Raw genomic sequence first — 18,882 nt, forward strand, 5'->3', positions numbered from 1 at the left:
TGTCCACTCCATCGAGCAAGCCGAGTCCCGAGCGCTCGCAACGCCCGAGTCCACCGCAACGACCTCGCCCGAACCGCCGTCGCCGGAGATCCCCTTCAACGCCGTCGTCGCTCCGGTCCATCTCCGGCCACACCAAGGGCCTCGTCGCACTCACTGTGAGCTTAGCCATCTCCCCCCCCCCTCCTTTTCTTGCTCCCGAGCTGTGTAGCGACCTCCCGAAGCTCAACCGCACCCACCGCCGAGGAGCTCGTCGCCGACGTGCTCCCGGTCACCCTCCGACCACTCCACGGTGTCCATCATGCTCACCGTGTCACTTAGCACCTAGCTAGCCACTCCCCGAGCCTCACCGACCCCTCTAGCGTCATGTTCGTCTTCGGCCGAACCCCGGTGGCCGCCAAAGTCGTCGCCGGCGCCAACTCCCGCCACCCCGACCCCAACGGACTCCACCAAGAGCTGCGGCTTGTCCTCAGCTCCACTCCGGTGGTCTCCGCGACCCATTTGGTGGCCGAAACGGCCAAAACCACTTCCGCCGCCGCGTCGGGCTCGCCGGCGGCTAAACGCCGGTGCAGCCGACCCGGGTTTGACCACGGGTGGGCCCTGGTTGACTCCCCTGAGTCAATGACAGGTGGGGCCCAGCCCTGTTAATTAAACAGGTTTAGTTTTAATTAAACTTTAATTAATCTAATCACACTGACACGCGGGACCCACTGTCAGGTTTGACCCGGACTTGTTCCATTGACCTGCTGACGTCACACTGACGTCAGGCTGACGCAATAATTGATTTTCTGGAATTAATCTAATATAGGAAATTCCAGAATATAGTTTAAACTTCAAAAATTCATAACTTTTATTCTGTAACTCCAAATCAGACAAATTATATATGAAAAATGATCAGAAAAATCCAATCTATCCATCTGTACTATTTTCATGCATGATTAAATAAGTTAACCTGATGTTTAATGCAGAACAAGGAAAAACACTTTAAAGGACCATATTTGAGTTTGAAATTTGAATCTTTGATTCAAATTGGTACAAACCCTTCTGGTCTTAGTTGCATTAGCCCAACACACTCATATTGCTATGTTTCATGCATGCATCATATTGTTGCACATTGTTTGGTGATGGTTGTGTATCGGTGTTCTTTGCGGCAGGTTCTGCCCCCGAGGAGTACCGTGATTACCCTAACGAAGAACCGTATCAGTGCATCGAACCATCAGGCAAGCAACCAACCGTTTGATCATATCGATACAATCCCATGTTCTCGCTCCTGCTCTCTTTTACTGCATTAAGACAACGCGTTTCAAACTGCTGTGTGCTACGGTAGTTGAACCCACTTCCTCTGCATGACCTGTCATTGCCACAGTAACTAGATGAAACCCACTAGCATGTGTAGGAGTTGATTGAGCCATATGTATGTGTTGTTCCTACCTTGCTATGCCTGCTATGCTTAGAGTCGTGTCAGGTCTGGTTCATCTGGGTGATGGTCTAGAGTGAAATGATTATGTTGGTAATGAGAGTGGTGTGGTGAACACGATTTGGTAAAGGTATCGATGAGAGGCCATGTAGGAGTACATGGTGGGTTGTTTCATTGAAGCCGACCTTAAGCACTGAGATTTGTATGTGTGATTTAAGAATCAGCTACTACCATGCATTGGGCCCGAAACCAATGGACCCTCTCGGCTTCTTATTCACCCTAGTTCTCCGTCCAGGAGTTGCAAGTAGTTTCTGGTGTTTGTAGCCTACTGGAGGTCGTGGACAGCGCTGACCGTAGGGGTGGGCTGTGATGCGGTAGGTACGTGGCCGGGTGTACCGAATACCCGTTAGGTATCTCGGGAACCCTGTTCACATCGTTCGGGGCCGTATGGGAAACCTCGGCCGGACTCCCTACGGATGGAACCTGGATAGGCGATAAACCTGGACTGGAGGCTTAGGTGATTAGGTAGGTCGTGGCCGACACCCACGTTGGGCTTCCGCTTGAAGGTTGCCGAGTACATGTCAGGTAAACGACGGTAAGTGGTGAGAGCGTGTATGAAGAAGTACACCCCTGCAGGGTTATCATGATCTATTCGAATAGCCGCGTCCGCGGTAAAGGACTACTTGGTTGCCTATACAGTTCATAGACAAGTAAATGGAAACTACTAAAAGCCTCAAGATAAGTGTGAGTGCCGAGGATGGCTCTTCCGTAGGAAGATGGAGGTGGATCCTCGGTAGTGTATTGAATTGGTGAGTAGTGGACTCGTGTACGCAAAACCATTTCATGTTGGAGTCTCGTAGGTTAGCCTAGCCAAGAGTCAAAGCTGGCTTGCTGCAATAACTCCACCAACCCTTCTTGATAATATGCATGTATGTAGGATCTGATGTAAGTCTTGCTGAGTACCCTTTGTACTCATGTTGCTATAATTTACTTTTCCACAGAAGACGCTGCAACCCCTTCTGATGGGTTCTACGTAGACGTTGACATCAATGAGTAGGCTAAGGCCCAGGTGGTGATCCTGAGCTTGTGAAGGACCTCGTAGTATAGCTAGGCTTTCCAAGCCTCTTTTATTTTACTAGTTGTCTGTACTCAGACAAGTTACTTCCGCTGCAGGTTTGTATGACTGTATGACTTGAATGCTGGGTCGTGTGACCCGTACCTTTGTGTATGTTATGTATGGCTCTCTGAGCCTTAAATAAAGTACTTGTGTCATAGAGTCATGTTGTGATGCCTTGTTGTATTTGCACATATCGAGCATATTGTGTGTATGTTTGAAATGCTTGGTATGTGTGGGATCTGACTACCTAGTTGTTTATCCTTAGTAGCCTCTCTTACCGGGAAATGTCTCCTAGTGTTACACTGAGCCATGGTAGCTTGCTACTGCTCTGGAACACTTAGGCTGGCCGGCATGTGTCCTTCTTCGTTCCTGTGTCTGTTCCTTCGGGGAAATGTCACGCATTGAGTACCGGAGTCCTGTTAGCCCGCTACAGCCCGGTTTACCGGAGTCCTATTAGCCCAGTGCTACAGCCCGGACCCACTTGCTGATGACCGACACGTTCGTTGCTGGGTCATGGATGCCTGTCCCTGTAAGTCTGTGCCACTTTGGGTTTACGACTAGTCATGTCAGCCCGGGCTCTTTATCATATGGATGCTAGCGACACTATCATATACGTGAGCCAAAAGGCGCAAACGGTCCCGGGCAAAGGTAAGGCGACACCCGTGGGGATACCGTGCGTGAGGCCGCAAAGTGATATGAGGTGTTACAAGCTAGATCGATGTGACATCGAGTCGGGGTAAAATCCTTTGTCAAATGTCTCAAAATCCTTCTTGAGCATTTACAGCTGTTATGCTGCCGAAATTTTGCTAGAAATTCTAATGCCTTTGCATTATGATTATGTTTTCAGATGGCCACTCGCGATCTCAATCAAGTGGTTCGCCTGACTCGATGCCTAGATGTACCCGGCCATACCGCCATGTTGGCCAGGGTAATGACTGAGGCTGGATACCGTTGGTATCCTGAGTACACGGTCGAAGAGCAATTCCGAGACTTTAATCAAAGCCAGTATCTCTGCACTGTCAGGATATTTCCATCTTATCCTGGGCCACCGAGCCCCTTCACTGCTCCTATGGACTCGGGGTTACTATTGAGATGGCTGTGCAGGACGCCGCCTACTCTATGATGACCATCATGCGAGTCAGGTCTGGCCTATTTCGGGACTCTGATTTCCGGTATATGCCAGGATCACTTCCGGGAGCACAAGGGTATCTCCAGGCTATCTATGCTGACCCCACCCAGGAGGATTCACGGACTCGCACCACTGCTGAGATGCTCGAGGATAAGGACCGTGAAAATCGGGCCTTGAGGTTAGAGCTCTTCAATACCCGTGCTGACCACTGGGCCACATTGACTCGGTTTGCACCGGCGGTGCAAGCTGGATATTCGGATATGCGCGATCTCTATCCTGTGAGATCTGCTCTGCCAGACGTGATGGGTTGGCGTGATGTAGGGGGCATCACCCCACCTCGCGGTCCCCGCAGGCCACCGTCTGTTGGTCCAAGACCTCATCCTAGTCCCTATGGTCCACAAGCTCCGCGAGATCGTCTGTTTCCGGATGATCATGTTGAGCTTCCAGGCTATGGAGGTGACTTCTACGAGGACTACTACGGATCGGTCTGAGTTAGTAGTAGTATCACTAGTTCGTGTTAGCTGTGTCGTCTATCGTCCTGCGTGACTCGTGGGATATGACCTAGTTTGTATCGCCTTCCGGAGGTGTAGAAAAATAATGTATAGGAGCTGGGAATGCCTCCGATGAGATGTAATCCTCTTTTCACCGTATAGTACCTTGTTTGGTCTTGTACTAAACCCTGTATGGTGTGTATGACGATGGAATAAAGAAGCAGTTTCTGTATCTACCATGTCATACGGATGATCATCTTGCATTCCGAGTTATTCCTTACATTCTGTATCCTATGTCGGAATTTTATCATCCTGACTAAATCATTGTCTTGTTTACCTAGGATGGTCAACACGCGCACTAACCCTGCTCCTCAAGAGCAGGCCGAAGGCAGTGAAGTCAGGAATGCAAATCTGCCTCATCCTCCTTCCCTAGCCGAGGTTATGATGGAAGCCGAAAGAAACAAGCGGGAGACCAACCGTTTGTTGGAGCGTATTGAACAGAACACAGCACACCATCAGAGGACTAACGTGGTGTCACTCAGTGATTTTATCAAGTTACATCCACCCACGTTCCACCACTCCGTCGAGCCTCTCGACGCTGATGACTGGCTTCGCAATATCTCCCACAAGTTGCGTTCCGCGCTAGTAGCTGAGGCTGACAAGGTCACCTTTGCTGCATATCATCTTGAAGGCCCCGCCAGTCTATGGTGGGAGAATTATGGAGCTATGCGCCCAGCGGGCCATGTCACTACTTGGGCTGAATTCAGCGAGGCTTTCTGTGAACATCACATTCCGGAGGGTCTCATGGACCGTAAACGTGAGGAATTTTTCAGTTTCACTCAGGGCCGACTCTCTGTGGATGCTTACAGCAGGGAGTTCGGTAACCTCGCACGATATGCAACTGAGGAAGTTTCTACTGATGCCAAGAAGCAAGCAAGGTTCCGTAAGGGACTTAGTTCTGAGCTTCGCCGCGACCTCCGTCTGCATGAGTGCACATCTTTTCAGAAACTTGTTAACAAGGCCATCAGTGCTGAGACTGGTCAGACTGATTATGACGCAACACGCAAGCATGGCCGTGACATGGGTTCCTCATCCGGTGCTGGTCCTCAGAAGCGCCACGTGTGGGTGCCCAACACCACCCTGCCACCCAGGTTCACACCGAGGCCATCTTTCCAGGCGCCTCGCCCTGTTCAACAGTCTGCACCAGCCAAGCCCTATGGGGGTCCAACCAACAATGCTCCTCCACGTACCAGTTCCGTGACTTGTTTCAAGTGTGGGGAATCTGGCCACTATATGCGTGAGTGTCCCCAGACCAACCCCAACCATTCTGCTAAAGCTGTTGGCCGTGGCAAGCCGACAGGGAAAGTGTTCCACGCCAAGCCGGCCACCGCTACACGTGGCCATGTCAACTGTATCTCTGCCGAAGAAGCTCAAGAGGATCCCAACGTCGTTCTCGGTACGCTCCTTGTTAATTGCCACCCGGCATTTGTTCTTTTCGATACAGGAGCCTCTCATTCATTTATATCCGAGAACTATGCTCGTTTGCATAACACCGCATTCTGTAACATGCCATCCACTATGGAAATTTCTACTCCCGGTTCTAGATGGCAGACCTCCAGGGTAAGTTATGGAAATGAAATCCAAGTCGACAGACTTGTTTTCCTTGCATCTTTGATAGCTCTCAAATTTTCAGATATTAATATCATATTGGGTATGGACTGGATGTCAGCTCATCATGCCAAAATTGATTGCTTCTCTAGGACTGTTCAACTCACTCATCCTTCGGGGAAGATAGTCAATGTCTTGACCCGATTAGTCGAGCGACAGTTATATTCTCTTAACGCCAGCCCTTTGCCAGACCTTGAGGATGTTCCGGTAGTCCGTGACTTCCCGGATGTCTTCCCAGAGGAATTGCCAGGTGTTCCACCTGACAGGGATGTTGAGTTCGTAATAGACCTCATTCCAGGAACCGTTCCGATTGCTAGAAGACCCTATAAGATGGCACCACTAGAACTAGCCGAGCTTAAGAAACAACTCGATGAGTCCTTGAAAAAGGGTTTCATCCGACCTAGTTCATCTCCGTGGGCTTGCCCCGTCCTCTTCGTCAAGAAGAAGGATGGTACGGACCGGATGGTTGTAGATTATCGACCTGTCAATTTGGTCACAATCAAGAACAAATATCTGCTTCCCAGGATCAACGACCTGTATGATCAGCTCGCTGGATCCTCAGTCTTCTCCAAGATGGATTTGAGGTTGGGCTACCATCAAATCAAAATCAGAAACGGGGACATTCCTAAAACGGCCTTTATTACTCGTTATGGCCAATACGAGTACACCGTCATGTCCTTCGGTTTAACCAACGCTCCAGCCACCTTTTCTCGGTTAATGAACTCAATCTTCATGGAGTATTTGGATAAATTCGTCGTGGTTTATCTCGATGATATACTCATCTACTCCAAGAACGAGGAGGAACATGCCGAACATCTACGGCTAGTGTTGAAGAAACTTCGAGAGCATCGTCTTTATGCCAAATTTTCAAAATGTGAATTCTGGTTATCGGAAGTGACCTATCTGGGTCATGTAATATCTGGTAAAGGTATTGCTGTTAACCCTGAGCGAGTTCAAGCCGTCCTTAATTGGACTCCACCTGAATCGGTCAAACAAGTTCGGAGTTTTCTGGGCTTAGCGAGCTATTGTCGTCGCTTTGTCGAGAACTTCTCCAAAGTTGCTAAACCTCTAACCGAACTCCTCAAGAAAGATAAAAAGTTCGAATGGACTCCACAATGTGAGCACAGCTTTCAGGAACTGAAAAGACGCCTGACTTCTGCTCCCGTACTGGTACCGCCAGACTTCTCCAAGGACTTTGTTATCTACTGCGACGCCTCGCGACAAGGACTAGGTTGCATTCTCATGCAAGATCGACATGTAATTGCTTACGCTTCACGGCAATTGCATCCACATGAGGAGAATTATCCTACTCATGATCTAGAGCTTGCAGCCGTAGTCTATGCACTTAAGACCTGGCGACATTACCTCCTCGGTAACCGTTGCGAAATATTCACTGATCACCAAAGTCTGAAGTACATTTTCACCCAACCGGATTTGAATCTCAAGCAAAGACGTTGGGTTGAGTTGATCACAGATTTCGACTTAGGAATAACTTACACCCCAGGGAAAGCCAACGTCATGGCCGATGCGCTAAGTCATAAATCTTATTGTAACAACTTAATGTTACAACAAAGTCAACCGCTTCTCCATGAGGAATTTCGGAAGCTTAACCTTCACATTGTTCCTCAAGGTTTTCTTTCCACCTTGGTGGCGAAACCTACCCTTATGGACCAGATCGTCAAGGCACAGAAGGTAGATCCGGGAATCTCCCGCATCAAGAGAAACATCAAGAAAGGAATTGCGAATTGTTTCTCCATTAATGATCAAGGGGTCGTATACTTCGGGAATCGACTAGTGGTTCCCAAAGTGCGAAACCTGAGGCGATTGATCCTTAAGGAGGCTCATGAATCTCCTCTCACCATTCATCCCGGTAGTACTAAGATGTATCAGGACCTACGCCAGAGGTTCTGGTGGACTAGGATGAAGAGAGAAATTGCGCAGTATATTGCTAATTGCGACGTCTGTCGTTGTGTAAAAGCAGAGCATCAACGGCCTGCTGGCACCCTTCAACCCTTAGCTATTCCTGAATGGAAATGGGATAAAATTGGTATGGATTTCATTACCGGTTTTCCCAGGACCAAGAGAGGGAATAATGCTATCTTCGTCGCTGTCGATCGTCTTTCCAAAGTAGCCCATTTCCTACCTGTTCGTGAGAGTATAACCGCTAGTCAATTGGCAGACTTATACATCTCCCGGATAGTGTCTCTCCATGGTGTTCCTTTGGAAATTAACTCGGATCGAGGAAGTATTTTCACCTCTCGATTTTGGGAAAGTTTCCAAAATGCTATGGGAACCCGTCTCTCCTTTAGCACCGCTTTCCACCCTCAGTCGAGTGGTCAAGTGGAACGCGTCAACCAGATCCTAGAAGACATGCTTCGAGCCTCTGTTATCTCATTCGGAATGGATTGGGAGAAGTGCCTTCCATTTGCCGAATTCGCTTACAACAACAGCTATCAATCTAGCTTGGGTAAAGCCCCTTTTGAAGTCCTCTATGGACGACGGTGTCGAACACCCCTTAACTGGTCAGAGAACGGGGAAAGATAATTCTTTGGCCCGGATATGATTCAGGAAGCAGAAGAACAAGTTCGCATCGTTCGTGAAAAGTTGAAAACAGCCCAATCTCGTCAAAAGAGTCAATATGACCGAAAACATAAGGCTATGACTTTCGAGGTTGACGAGAAGGCTTACCTTCGGGTTACCCCTCTGAAGGGAACCCATCGTTTCGGTATCAAAGGCAAATTGGCTCCTCGTTACATTGGACCTTTTCGCATTCTCGCTAAACAAGGAGAAGTTGCCTACCAGTTGGAACTACCTCCGCACCTCTCCAGAGTCCACGATGTCTTCCACGTTTCTCAACTCAGGCGTTGCTTCTCGGATCCTATCCGTGGAGTGGACCACGAAACGCTTGATCTCCAAGATAATCTTACATATCGAGAGTACCCCATTCGTATCCTCGATCAGGCCGAGCGTACCACTCGACGTCATAATATCAAGTTTCTCAAAGTACAATGGTCGCACCATTCTGAGGATGAAGCAACTTGGGAAAGGGAGGATCGTCTTCGACTTGAGTATCCCGCCTTCTTTCCGGAGGAACCCAAATCTCGGGACGAGATTCTTTTGAGTGCGGGTGAGTTGTCACACCCTAGTTAGCCATGCATTAGAGTGTTGCATCATGTTTACTCTTTCATCAGAAACCTGAAATGGGGATGACAGAACCCCCAGTCCCCTCTGAAACCAATTAGGGTTTACTAAAACACTTTTTCAATGAACCTGAAATGCCCTTCTAAAATGCCCATCATTTTTGTCTTGGTTCAGAACCTCTGCCAAAAGTGATGCACATTTTCCTAGGCCATCTTAGGGTTTTTGAATTAAATCATAAATATTTGAATTTGGGCATTTAAAATTATATAAAATATTTAAATGCTCAAATATCTCCAAACTAAAATGTTTCATGTTGGAAATAATCCAACTATGGACCAGGAGTAGTTTGGTGATTTTAGGAGTAGCCTAAGTATTTTATTTAATTCAATAAAGTTGCAGAAGTATTAAAAAAAACAAAAAACAGAAAGAAATGGAAAAAAACTTACCTGGCGCCCAGCTCCCGGCCCACCTGCCGGCCCAGCCCAGCGCCGCTCCAGCGAGCTGCTTGCCGGCCAGGCAGGCAGGCAGGTGCCCGACGGCGACTGCAGCGTGCGCCACGCACCTGCTCGCCGCCTCGCCGCTCCCCGCGCCCGGTGACGTCGTGGATCAGCCTCCCTCGCTCCCCCGAACCCCCCAGACACCCCCTCCTCTCTCCAGCTCCTCCCCCTCGCGCTCCCCCGCCATGGCCGACGCCACCATCGCCGTGCCTTCGTCGTAGCCGTGCTCCCCGCCGCCCGTGCGTCCTCTCATCGTGTCCAGGAGCTCCGCCGCTGTCCACTCCATCGAGCAAGCCGAGTCCCGAGCGCTCGCAACGCCCGAGTCCACCGCAACGACCTCGCCCGAACCGCCGTCGCCGGAGATCCCCTTCAACGCCGTCGTCGCTCCGGTCCATCTCCGGCCACACCAAGGGCCTCGTCGCACTCACTGTGAGCTTAGCCATCTTCCCCCCCTCCTTTTCTTGCTCCTGAGCTGTGTAGCGACCTCCCGAAGCTCAACCGCACCCACCGCCGTGGAGCTCGTCGCCGACGTGCTCCCGGTCACCCTCCGACCACTCCATGGTGTCCATCATGCTCACCGTGTCACTTAGCACCTAGCTAGCCACTCCCCGAGCCTCACCGACCCCTCTAGCGTCAAGTTCGTCTTCGGCCGAACCCCGGTGGCCGCCAAAGTCGTCGCTGGCGCCAACTCCGGCCACCCCGACCCCAACGGACTCCACCAAGAGCTGCGGCTCGTCCTCAGCTCCACTCCGGTGGTCTCCGCGACCCATTTGGTGGCCGAAACGGCCAAAACCACTTCCGCCGCCGCGTCGGGCTCGCCGGCGGCTAAACGCCGGTGCAGCCGACCCGGGTTTGACCACGGGTGGGCCCTGGTTGACTCCCCTGAGTCAATGACAGGTGGGGCCCAGCCCTGTTAATTAAACAGGTTTAGTTTTAATTAAACTTTAATTAATCTAATCACACTGACACGCGGGACCCACTGTCAGGTTTGACCCGGACGTGTTCCATTGACCTGCTGACGTCACACTGACGTCAGGCTGACGCAATAATTGATTTTCTGGAATTAATCTAATATAGGAAATTCCAGAATATAGTTTAAACTTCAAAAATTCATAACTTTTATTCTGTAACTCCAAATCAGACAAATTATATATGAAAAATGATCAGAAAAATCCAATCTATCCATCTGTACTATTTTCATGCATGATTAAATAAGTTAACCTGATGTTTAATGCAGAACAAGGAAAAACACTTTAAAGGACCATATTTGAGTTTGAAATTTGAATCTTTGATTCAAATTGGTACAAACCCTTCTGGTCTTAGTTGCATTAGCCCAACACACTCATATTGCTATGTTTCATGCATGCATCATATTGTTGCACATTGTTTGGTGATGGTTGTGTATCGGTGTTCTTTGCGGCAGGTTCTGCCCCCGAGGAGTACCGTGATTACCCTAACGAAGAACCGTATCAGTGCATCGAACCATCAGGCAAGCAACCAACCATTTGATCATATCGATACAATCCCATGTTCTCGCTCCTGCTCTCTTTTACTGCATTAAGACAACGCGTTTCAAACTGTTGTGTGCTACGGTAGTTGAACCCACTTCCTCTGCATGACCTGTCATTGCCACAGTAACTAGATGAAACCCACTAGCATGTGTAGGAGTTGATTGAGCCATATGTATGTGTTGTTCCTACCTTGCTATGCCTGCTATGCTTAGAGTCGTGTCAGGTCTGGTTCATCTGGGTGATGGTCTAGAGTGAAATGATTATGTCGGTAATGAGAGTGGTGTGGTGAACACGATTTGGTAAAGGTATCGATGAGAGGCCATGTAGGAGTACATGGTGGGTTGTTTCATTGAAGCCGACCTTAAGCACTGAGATTTGTATGTGTGATTTAAGAATCAGCTACTACCATGCATTGGGCCCGAAACCAATGGACCCTCTCGGCTTCTTATTCACCCTAGTTCTCCGTCCAGGAGTTGCAAGTAGTTTCTGGTGTTTGTAGCCTACTGGAGGCCGTGGACAGCGCTGACCATAGGGGTGGGCTGTGATGCGGTAGGTACGTGGCCGGGTGTACCGAATACCCGTTAGGTATCTCGGGAACCCTGTTCACATCGTTCGGGGCTGTATGGGAAACCTCGGCCGGACTCCCTACGGATGGAACCTGGATAGGCGATAAACCTGGACTGGAGGCTTAGGTGATTAGGTAGGTCGTGGCCGACACCCACGTTGGGCTTCCGCTTGAAGGTTGCCGAGTACATGTCAGGTAAACGACGGTAAGTGGTGAGAGCGTGTATGAAGAAGTACACCCCTGCAGGGTTATCATGATCTATTCGAATAGCCGCGTCCGCGGTAAAGGACTACTTGGTTGCCTATACAGTTCATAGACAAGTAAATGGAAACTACTAAAAGCCTCAAGATAAGTGTGAGTGCCGAGGATGGCTCTTCCGTAGGAAGATGGAGGTGGATCCTCGGTAGTGTATTGAATTGGTGAGTAGTGGACTCATGTACGCAAAACCATTTCAAGTTGGAGTCTCGTAGGTTAGCCTAGCCAAGAGTCAAAGCTGGCTTGCTGCAATAACTCCACCAACCCTTCTTGATAATATGCATGTATGTAGGATCTGATGTAAGTCTTGTTGAGTACCCTTTGTACTCATGTTGCTATAATTTACTTTTCCACAGAAGACGCTGCAACCCCTTCTGATGGGTTCTACGTAGACGTTGACATCAATGAGTAGGCTAAGGCCCAGGTGGTGATCCTGAGCTTGTGAAGGACCTCGTAGTATAGCTAGGCTTTCCAAGCCTCTTTTATTTTACTAGTTGTCTGTACTCAGACAAGTTACTTCCGCTGCAGGTTTGTATGACTGTATGACTTGAATGCTGGGTCGTGTGACCCGTACCTTTGTGTATGTTATGTATGGCTCTCTGAGCCTTAAATAAAGTACTTGTGTCATAGAGTCATGTTGTGATGCCTTGTTGTATTTGCACATATCGAGCATATTGTGTGTATGTTTGAAATGCTTGGTATGTGTGGGATCTGACTACCTAGTTGTTTATCCTTAGTAGCCTCTCTTACCGGGAAATGTCTCCTAGTGTTACACTGAGCCATGGTAGCTTGCTAATGCTCTGGAACACTTAGGCTGGCCGGCATGTGTCCTTCTTCGTTCCTGTGTCTGTCCCTTCGGGGAAATGACACGCATTGAGTACCGGAGTCCTGTTAGCCCGCTACAGCCCGGTTTACCGGAGTCCTGTTAGCCCAGTGCTATAGCCCGGACCCACTTGCTGATGACCGACACGTTCGTTGCTGGGTCATGGATGTCTGTCCCTGTAAGTCTGTGCCACTTTGGGTTTACGACTAGTCATGTCAGCCCGGGCTCTTTATCATATGGATGCTAGCGACACTATCATATACGTGAGCCAAAAGACGCAAACGGTCCCGGGCAAAGGTAAGGCGACACCCGTGGGGATACCGTGCGTGAGGCCGCAAAGTGATATGAGGTGTTACAAGCTAGATCGATGTGACATCGAGTCGGGGTCCTGACACTATGTAATTCAATGGACATAAGTAGTCCCTAGCCGGATTAAAATCATTTGTCATGGCGGACCTTTTCGCTTCAGCCCCCGGATCCTACAGTCCGGGGTGTGTCCGAATACCCGATCAGTTATACAGAACCGGGGTATGCGTGGAAACCAGGCGTAGGGGTCATAAGTGCTTGAACAGACAAGTACCCAACTAGTTATGTTATATTACATAGATAGTAAGAAACATCTTCCAGGGAGAATAGTTCTGTTAGGGGTTCCTTTACCTGGGTACGCATGCGATGATGCACATGTCCGGACTGCGAACAAGGGCGCAGGATACAAAACTTCTAGGGATTTATGTTGTAATAAACGAATACATCTTTTGTTCACCGACCAAATATTCTCTTAAGGACACTAGCTTTCGGCTTCACCCAGTCTGAGATACACATCCGGCTGAACCGGCAGTAACAATCGCAGAGGTTCTCCCCTTATGCCCTAGACGAATTAACGGGAATGTAGGGCATAAACACAAGAGCCAGGCAACCCAGCTTGGCCACATCTTAAGTCATATCGATGCATATAATGGTGAAGAAAAGGCACATATGGAAAAAAGAAACGCATATGTGATGGGCAAAAAGCCATTATAGTTATTATTTTTAGCTTCCGTATAGGAAGCCCCCAGGTATTACTTACACACATAGTGCGGCCGGAATGATCCGGGAGTCCGTACCATATTAGATACTTTGTGTGAAGAGGAAAAGAGGTCGAGAAAGGAAAGGGGAGGGGGCATAATTAAAAAGGAGGGTTTAAGGAGACAAACACTGAGTTCGGCACTAGGCGTAGAATCTCCGGAGTCTGGCCGCGTTCCATGGGTTCGGCTCGAGTCTGTTATCGGATGCATTACATAAACGGTACGCTCCTCCAGTGAGAACTTTGTCAATGACGAAGGGACCTTACCACTTGGGTTTGAGCTTGCCCTTCTTCTTCTCCGGTAGGCGTAGAACGAGCTCGCCAATATTATAAGTTTTGGCCCGCACTTCTCTGCTTTGGTATCATTGAGCCTGCTACTGATAGAATGCGGAGCGGGCTTTTGCGACATCGCGCTCCTCCTCCAGGGCATCCAAGTTATCCTGCCGATCTAACTCGGCTTCCTTCTCTTCGTACAGTGAGCGTTCACTCGCTCGTTCGTTTAAACGAACGCATTCATCGATTATATCCAGATAACGAACGTTCGTTCGTTAATAAGTTCGTCGTTTTTCTTTTTCTCGGATTTATTAGGCTATTTTTCTGATCGTCATTTTTTATCCGATTTTCGTTTTGGTATAACTTTTCGCTCGTTTATCAGAATCAGGCGATTCAAGCGCCTAGAGTTTCGTCTCGAGACTCTCTTTCCGAATGATCTACTCAAACCAGTTTTTGCTTCTGTAAAATTTGACTTAGGTCCAGATTAGTAAACGAAGCTTTTTTTTCGCTGTTTGAGTTTTGTTTCTTCGATCGATTTGATTTCTTTGCAAACCGGAGTTCTTAAGTTGAGCTTTCTGGTTAGACCTCTTATTTGAGTTTTACCCGTGCATTAGATGAGTACTTATTGTATGCTTGTTTGTTTGTTTGCTTGCGATAGAGTGCCCGGATTGCGCCGCTTGCTACTTCGAATCCCTAGGTTACGCGGATCATCAGCAAGGCAAGTAACACTTTGATCATATTCCTTATTACCCAGTTTTATTGCATTAGTTCAATCCTACAAACAATTGCATGATTAGGATCTGAATTAAATTGTGGGATTTGGGAAGTAGTTTGAGGTAGTACCTATTACCTGTTTTATTTTCAAACCCTTGGGATTTCTACGTTTGCTTATTATGCCATGCTATGCTCGTAGATGTGGATTGGATTTGAGTGAATATCCATGACAGATGTGAGATTGTTAATTAATGGTTTATTTAAGGTGGCAACATTAATACACATCTGGGTGGATTGAGGTACCTGGTTATTCCAGGATTGCCTGTCTAGGCACCTGGGTAGACCAGGATTGCCTGTTTTTTTTCATGGACCGCCACCCATGCTCAAAGGGATCATAAGATTATTCATGCTAGAAACTTCCGTGTGCAGCCACATGCTATTATGGGCTCTAGCATAGTTGACTAAGTTGTGCCAACTCTTACAGTGGTAGACTAGCAGATGTAGGGGATGTAGGTTGGTACGGTCTACCCATCGTAAGGTGCTAGCGCTTCTGAAAGACTATGTCTCGGTCATCCATTTCTCAAACAACATGTAGTGCGAGAATCCCAACGGAGGAGATCGAGTCATGTGGGGAAAAGTGCACAACCTCTGCAGAGTGTATAAACTAATCATGATTAGCCGTGTCCCCGGTTATGGACATCTTGAGTATCTAGTATTTGGATTATCATGTGAATCTCATCATGTTACTTTAATTAATATTGTTGGGTTTGTTAATGTTGATGCTTAATTGGGATTGAGTTTGCTGTCAACCATTCTCAATGTTTAACAACCACCATGATAGTTAAATAAATTTATTCCTTTGCAATAGGGAAAAACTGGCTTTACGCATTGTAACCATAGAGCTATCCACCAAGCCATATATGCATGTAGTATAGCTCTACACTACTAGGGAAAAGCCTAGCAGCAGCCCGGGTTTTAGGCCTATCAGTAGCGCGGGCAGGAGCGCTACTGATAAGGCGCTACAGCTAATGCTTAGCAATAGCGCGCCTAGACCCACGCTACTGCTAAATTGACTTAGTAGTAGCGCTTCTTCAGAACAGCGCTATTGGTAATTAGTAGTAGCGCTTCTCCTTTCTCGCGCTACTACTATTATTTAGTATTTTATTTCATGTTGTATTCATACACCTTTACACAAGTTTTCATACAACAGGAATTTAGATATTGTTTTTACATCATAATGAGTTATTACATCATGGGGTGAAAGAACCGTGGACTAGTTTCAAGTGGAAGTCCATCCACTTGAAACTAATCCGCGGTTCTTTCACCCAATGATATAATAATATCATCATCATCATCATATCATTAACAACTTATCATCATAATACATCATTGTCATATAACACCTCCTCAAGATCATCGTTTTCATCAATGACATCACATAGCAAATTGGTCACTAGTCGTAATCACAAGTACTCCTCATTATTAACTCTAACACATTACCACATAATAAACATATTGTACCTCATATGACCTATTACATTCGATTAAGACCTACTACATTTTCTAAGGTAAAATAGCAAAAAACAAGATAGCCCCTGACTCTCCATTATGGAGAATGGAGATTGGCCTGTCTCCAATTCTTGCCTTTCGCTGAATGTTACTTCCGAGAACCTCCTTGCGAATGTCCATACATTTCTTCCATTCTTTGATGAACATGTGTTCACAGGTTTTAGAAATCTGATATGCACAGGTGAGCTCCGTAGATTTACCTGGCAGTATGTTCAGAACTGAGAGGCGACCATGCAGAGACATCAGATGAGGCACACAATCCATCGGGAGTTTCTGTTGAAAAACATAATAATAACTTCGTAGTTAGCAATTATGTACTAGTTTTAGAAGTATGCAAAAGATGCACAGATGTCGTAATAGTAAAAAATCTTACCAGGGTATCTCCAGAGAAGTTATCGTGGTTCAACACATGCACTAGTGGCACGTATTCACCATAATTTGGAGGAGTTCAATAATAGTTATTGTAATTCTCAAGAAGAGTACAAAATGCGATCAGATGATTTTTCTCCTTATACGTTAATTCGGTGCCATCGGTGTAGTGGGTTTTATCTACCATCTTCCGCACAGTCTTTGAAGAATCAAAATAAGCTGTCAATGGAAATAAGCTATCAACTATTTTGAAATAAACAATATAAATTAGTTAATAACTATGTTTGAGAAACTCACATAGCGGTACAATCGGAAGCGTATCAACAAGGACCCAAATGTCCATATTGTCTTGCTCGATGTCAGGATCACCAAGATCCATGGTGACAATCATACCCTCATAAAAACCATACATTTTGCAAAGTGCTTCTCAATTTTGGGAACCAAAATGGGTTACGCTCTGAGCATTGCACAGATTTACTTCAAAATCCATATCATGATGGGTCCTTAGGTGTATTTTCTTTGTTTCGAAATTTTCATGGTCTTCAAAACCCATCCTCTCCAAGACATAGCGTCTTGCATGGCATGGGATAAGCTACTCGAATTGTAAAATATAAAAATTAGACGTTGAAATAGTTGAAGTCATGCTTAGTTACGAAAAAAACACTTGTCGTTGTTGCGTACCGTTTCACAATCGAAGGTCTCCTCGAGCTTAATGCTGAAGCGCCGATCTTCGTCCAGCCGAACGAACCTGTCGCACATACCTCGATCGTCGTGGCACCAGCTACACTCCCCCGGGAGACTATCGTCGTCCGAATACGACATTTCCTACATTCATAATTCAAAGATTAAACTTGTACATATTCTAGCATAAGTCATGCCAGAATTCACGAAAAAATCCGGCACGACCTTTGCTAAAAAAGGACATATCGAGCGCCTGAAATTTGCCGGAACGGAAATTAATCAACACTCCGGCAAAACATAGCTCACTCGGAGATGTAAACTGAACATGAACGGCCACTTGGGCAACCACATATCCTATTTGAGCAACAACACAAGATATACAAGGATATTTGGCTGGTCTCACCTCGATGTCGGAGGGGCTCGGTGACTGGGACGACGGCGGGTATGTCGGAGGGGGTCGGTGACGGGGACGACGGTGGTCACCTGAAACCATATAAGTTATCACTAATACATCCCGAATAATTGCTTAAACTAAGAAATAACAACAAATATGACATGTTCAACTAGTTTTATTAATTCAACAAGTTCTTACTAAATATAAACTTACTATAATAGAAAAAAAACTAGTTCTTTCTGAAAATAAAGTAGTTCAACTAGTTATATTAATTATCTTACTAAAAATACATTAATTCTATTAATTCAACTAGTTCAACTAGTTTATTGATTTACTTATAAACTAGTTCAACTACAACTAAAGTAGTTCAACTACAACTACTACTACTAAAAATCTAGTACTAACTAAGCAACATCTAGTACTAGCGATGAACCCTAAATTAACATCTACTACTACTAAATCTAGTACTAACTAGTGGCAGGGGGTGGGGGGCGACGGAGAGGTAGCTAGGGGCAGCGAGGTCAAGGGCGGTGGGAGGAGGGCTGCCGGCAGAGGAGGGAGGAGGGGCGGCCGCAGGCGGAGGGAGGAGGGCGGCGGCGGAGGAGGGAGGGGTGGCCGCAGGTGGAGGGAGGAGGGAGGAGGATGGAGGAGGGACGGAAGGAGGGGAGTACCTCGGCGCCGGACGGATGAAGGCGGCGGCGACGACGACGACGCACGACGATGGTTATCGGCACGCGGGCGAGAGTGAGAGTGTGAGTGAGGGCCGGTCGTGCGCGTGGGGATAAGGTAGGGATAGTTGTAGCGCGTTTGCCAAAACGCGCTACAGCTAATCTGAATAGCAGTAGCGCTTTGCATATAAACCGCTACTGCTAAGTGTAACTATACAAAAAATACGTCAATGCAAAACTACATTGGCCATCAATGATCTTTTTGTGTACAATCTGAATTGTCAATATGAGTCCCCTCCGGTAGGAACCTGAGATGACTCATATTGCGGCCACAAATTTTACACATAGAGTTCAGTGAAGACCAACTGGTTGTGGTAGTTTCAGAAATAACATATTTAAGGTGGTAAACACCCTGTTCACGGAGCGAGGTGGGACTAAACTTGTGGGCTGATCTTAGCAGTAGCGGTTTTCCTAGAAGCGCGCTGCTGCTAACTTCTATAGCAGTAGCGCTGTTCAGTACAGCGCGCTACTGCTATAACT

Source organism: Triticum dicoccoides, chromosome 6B (assembly GCF_002162155.2).
Source record: "Triticum dicoccoides isolate Atlit2015 ecotype Zavitan chromosome 6B, WEW_v2.0, whole genome shotgun sequence".
Taxonomy (NCBI): Eukaryota; Viridiplantae; Streptophyta; class Magnoliopsida; order Poales; family Poaceae; genus Triticum; species Triticum dicoccoides.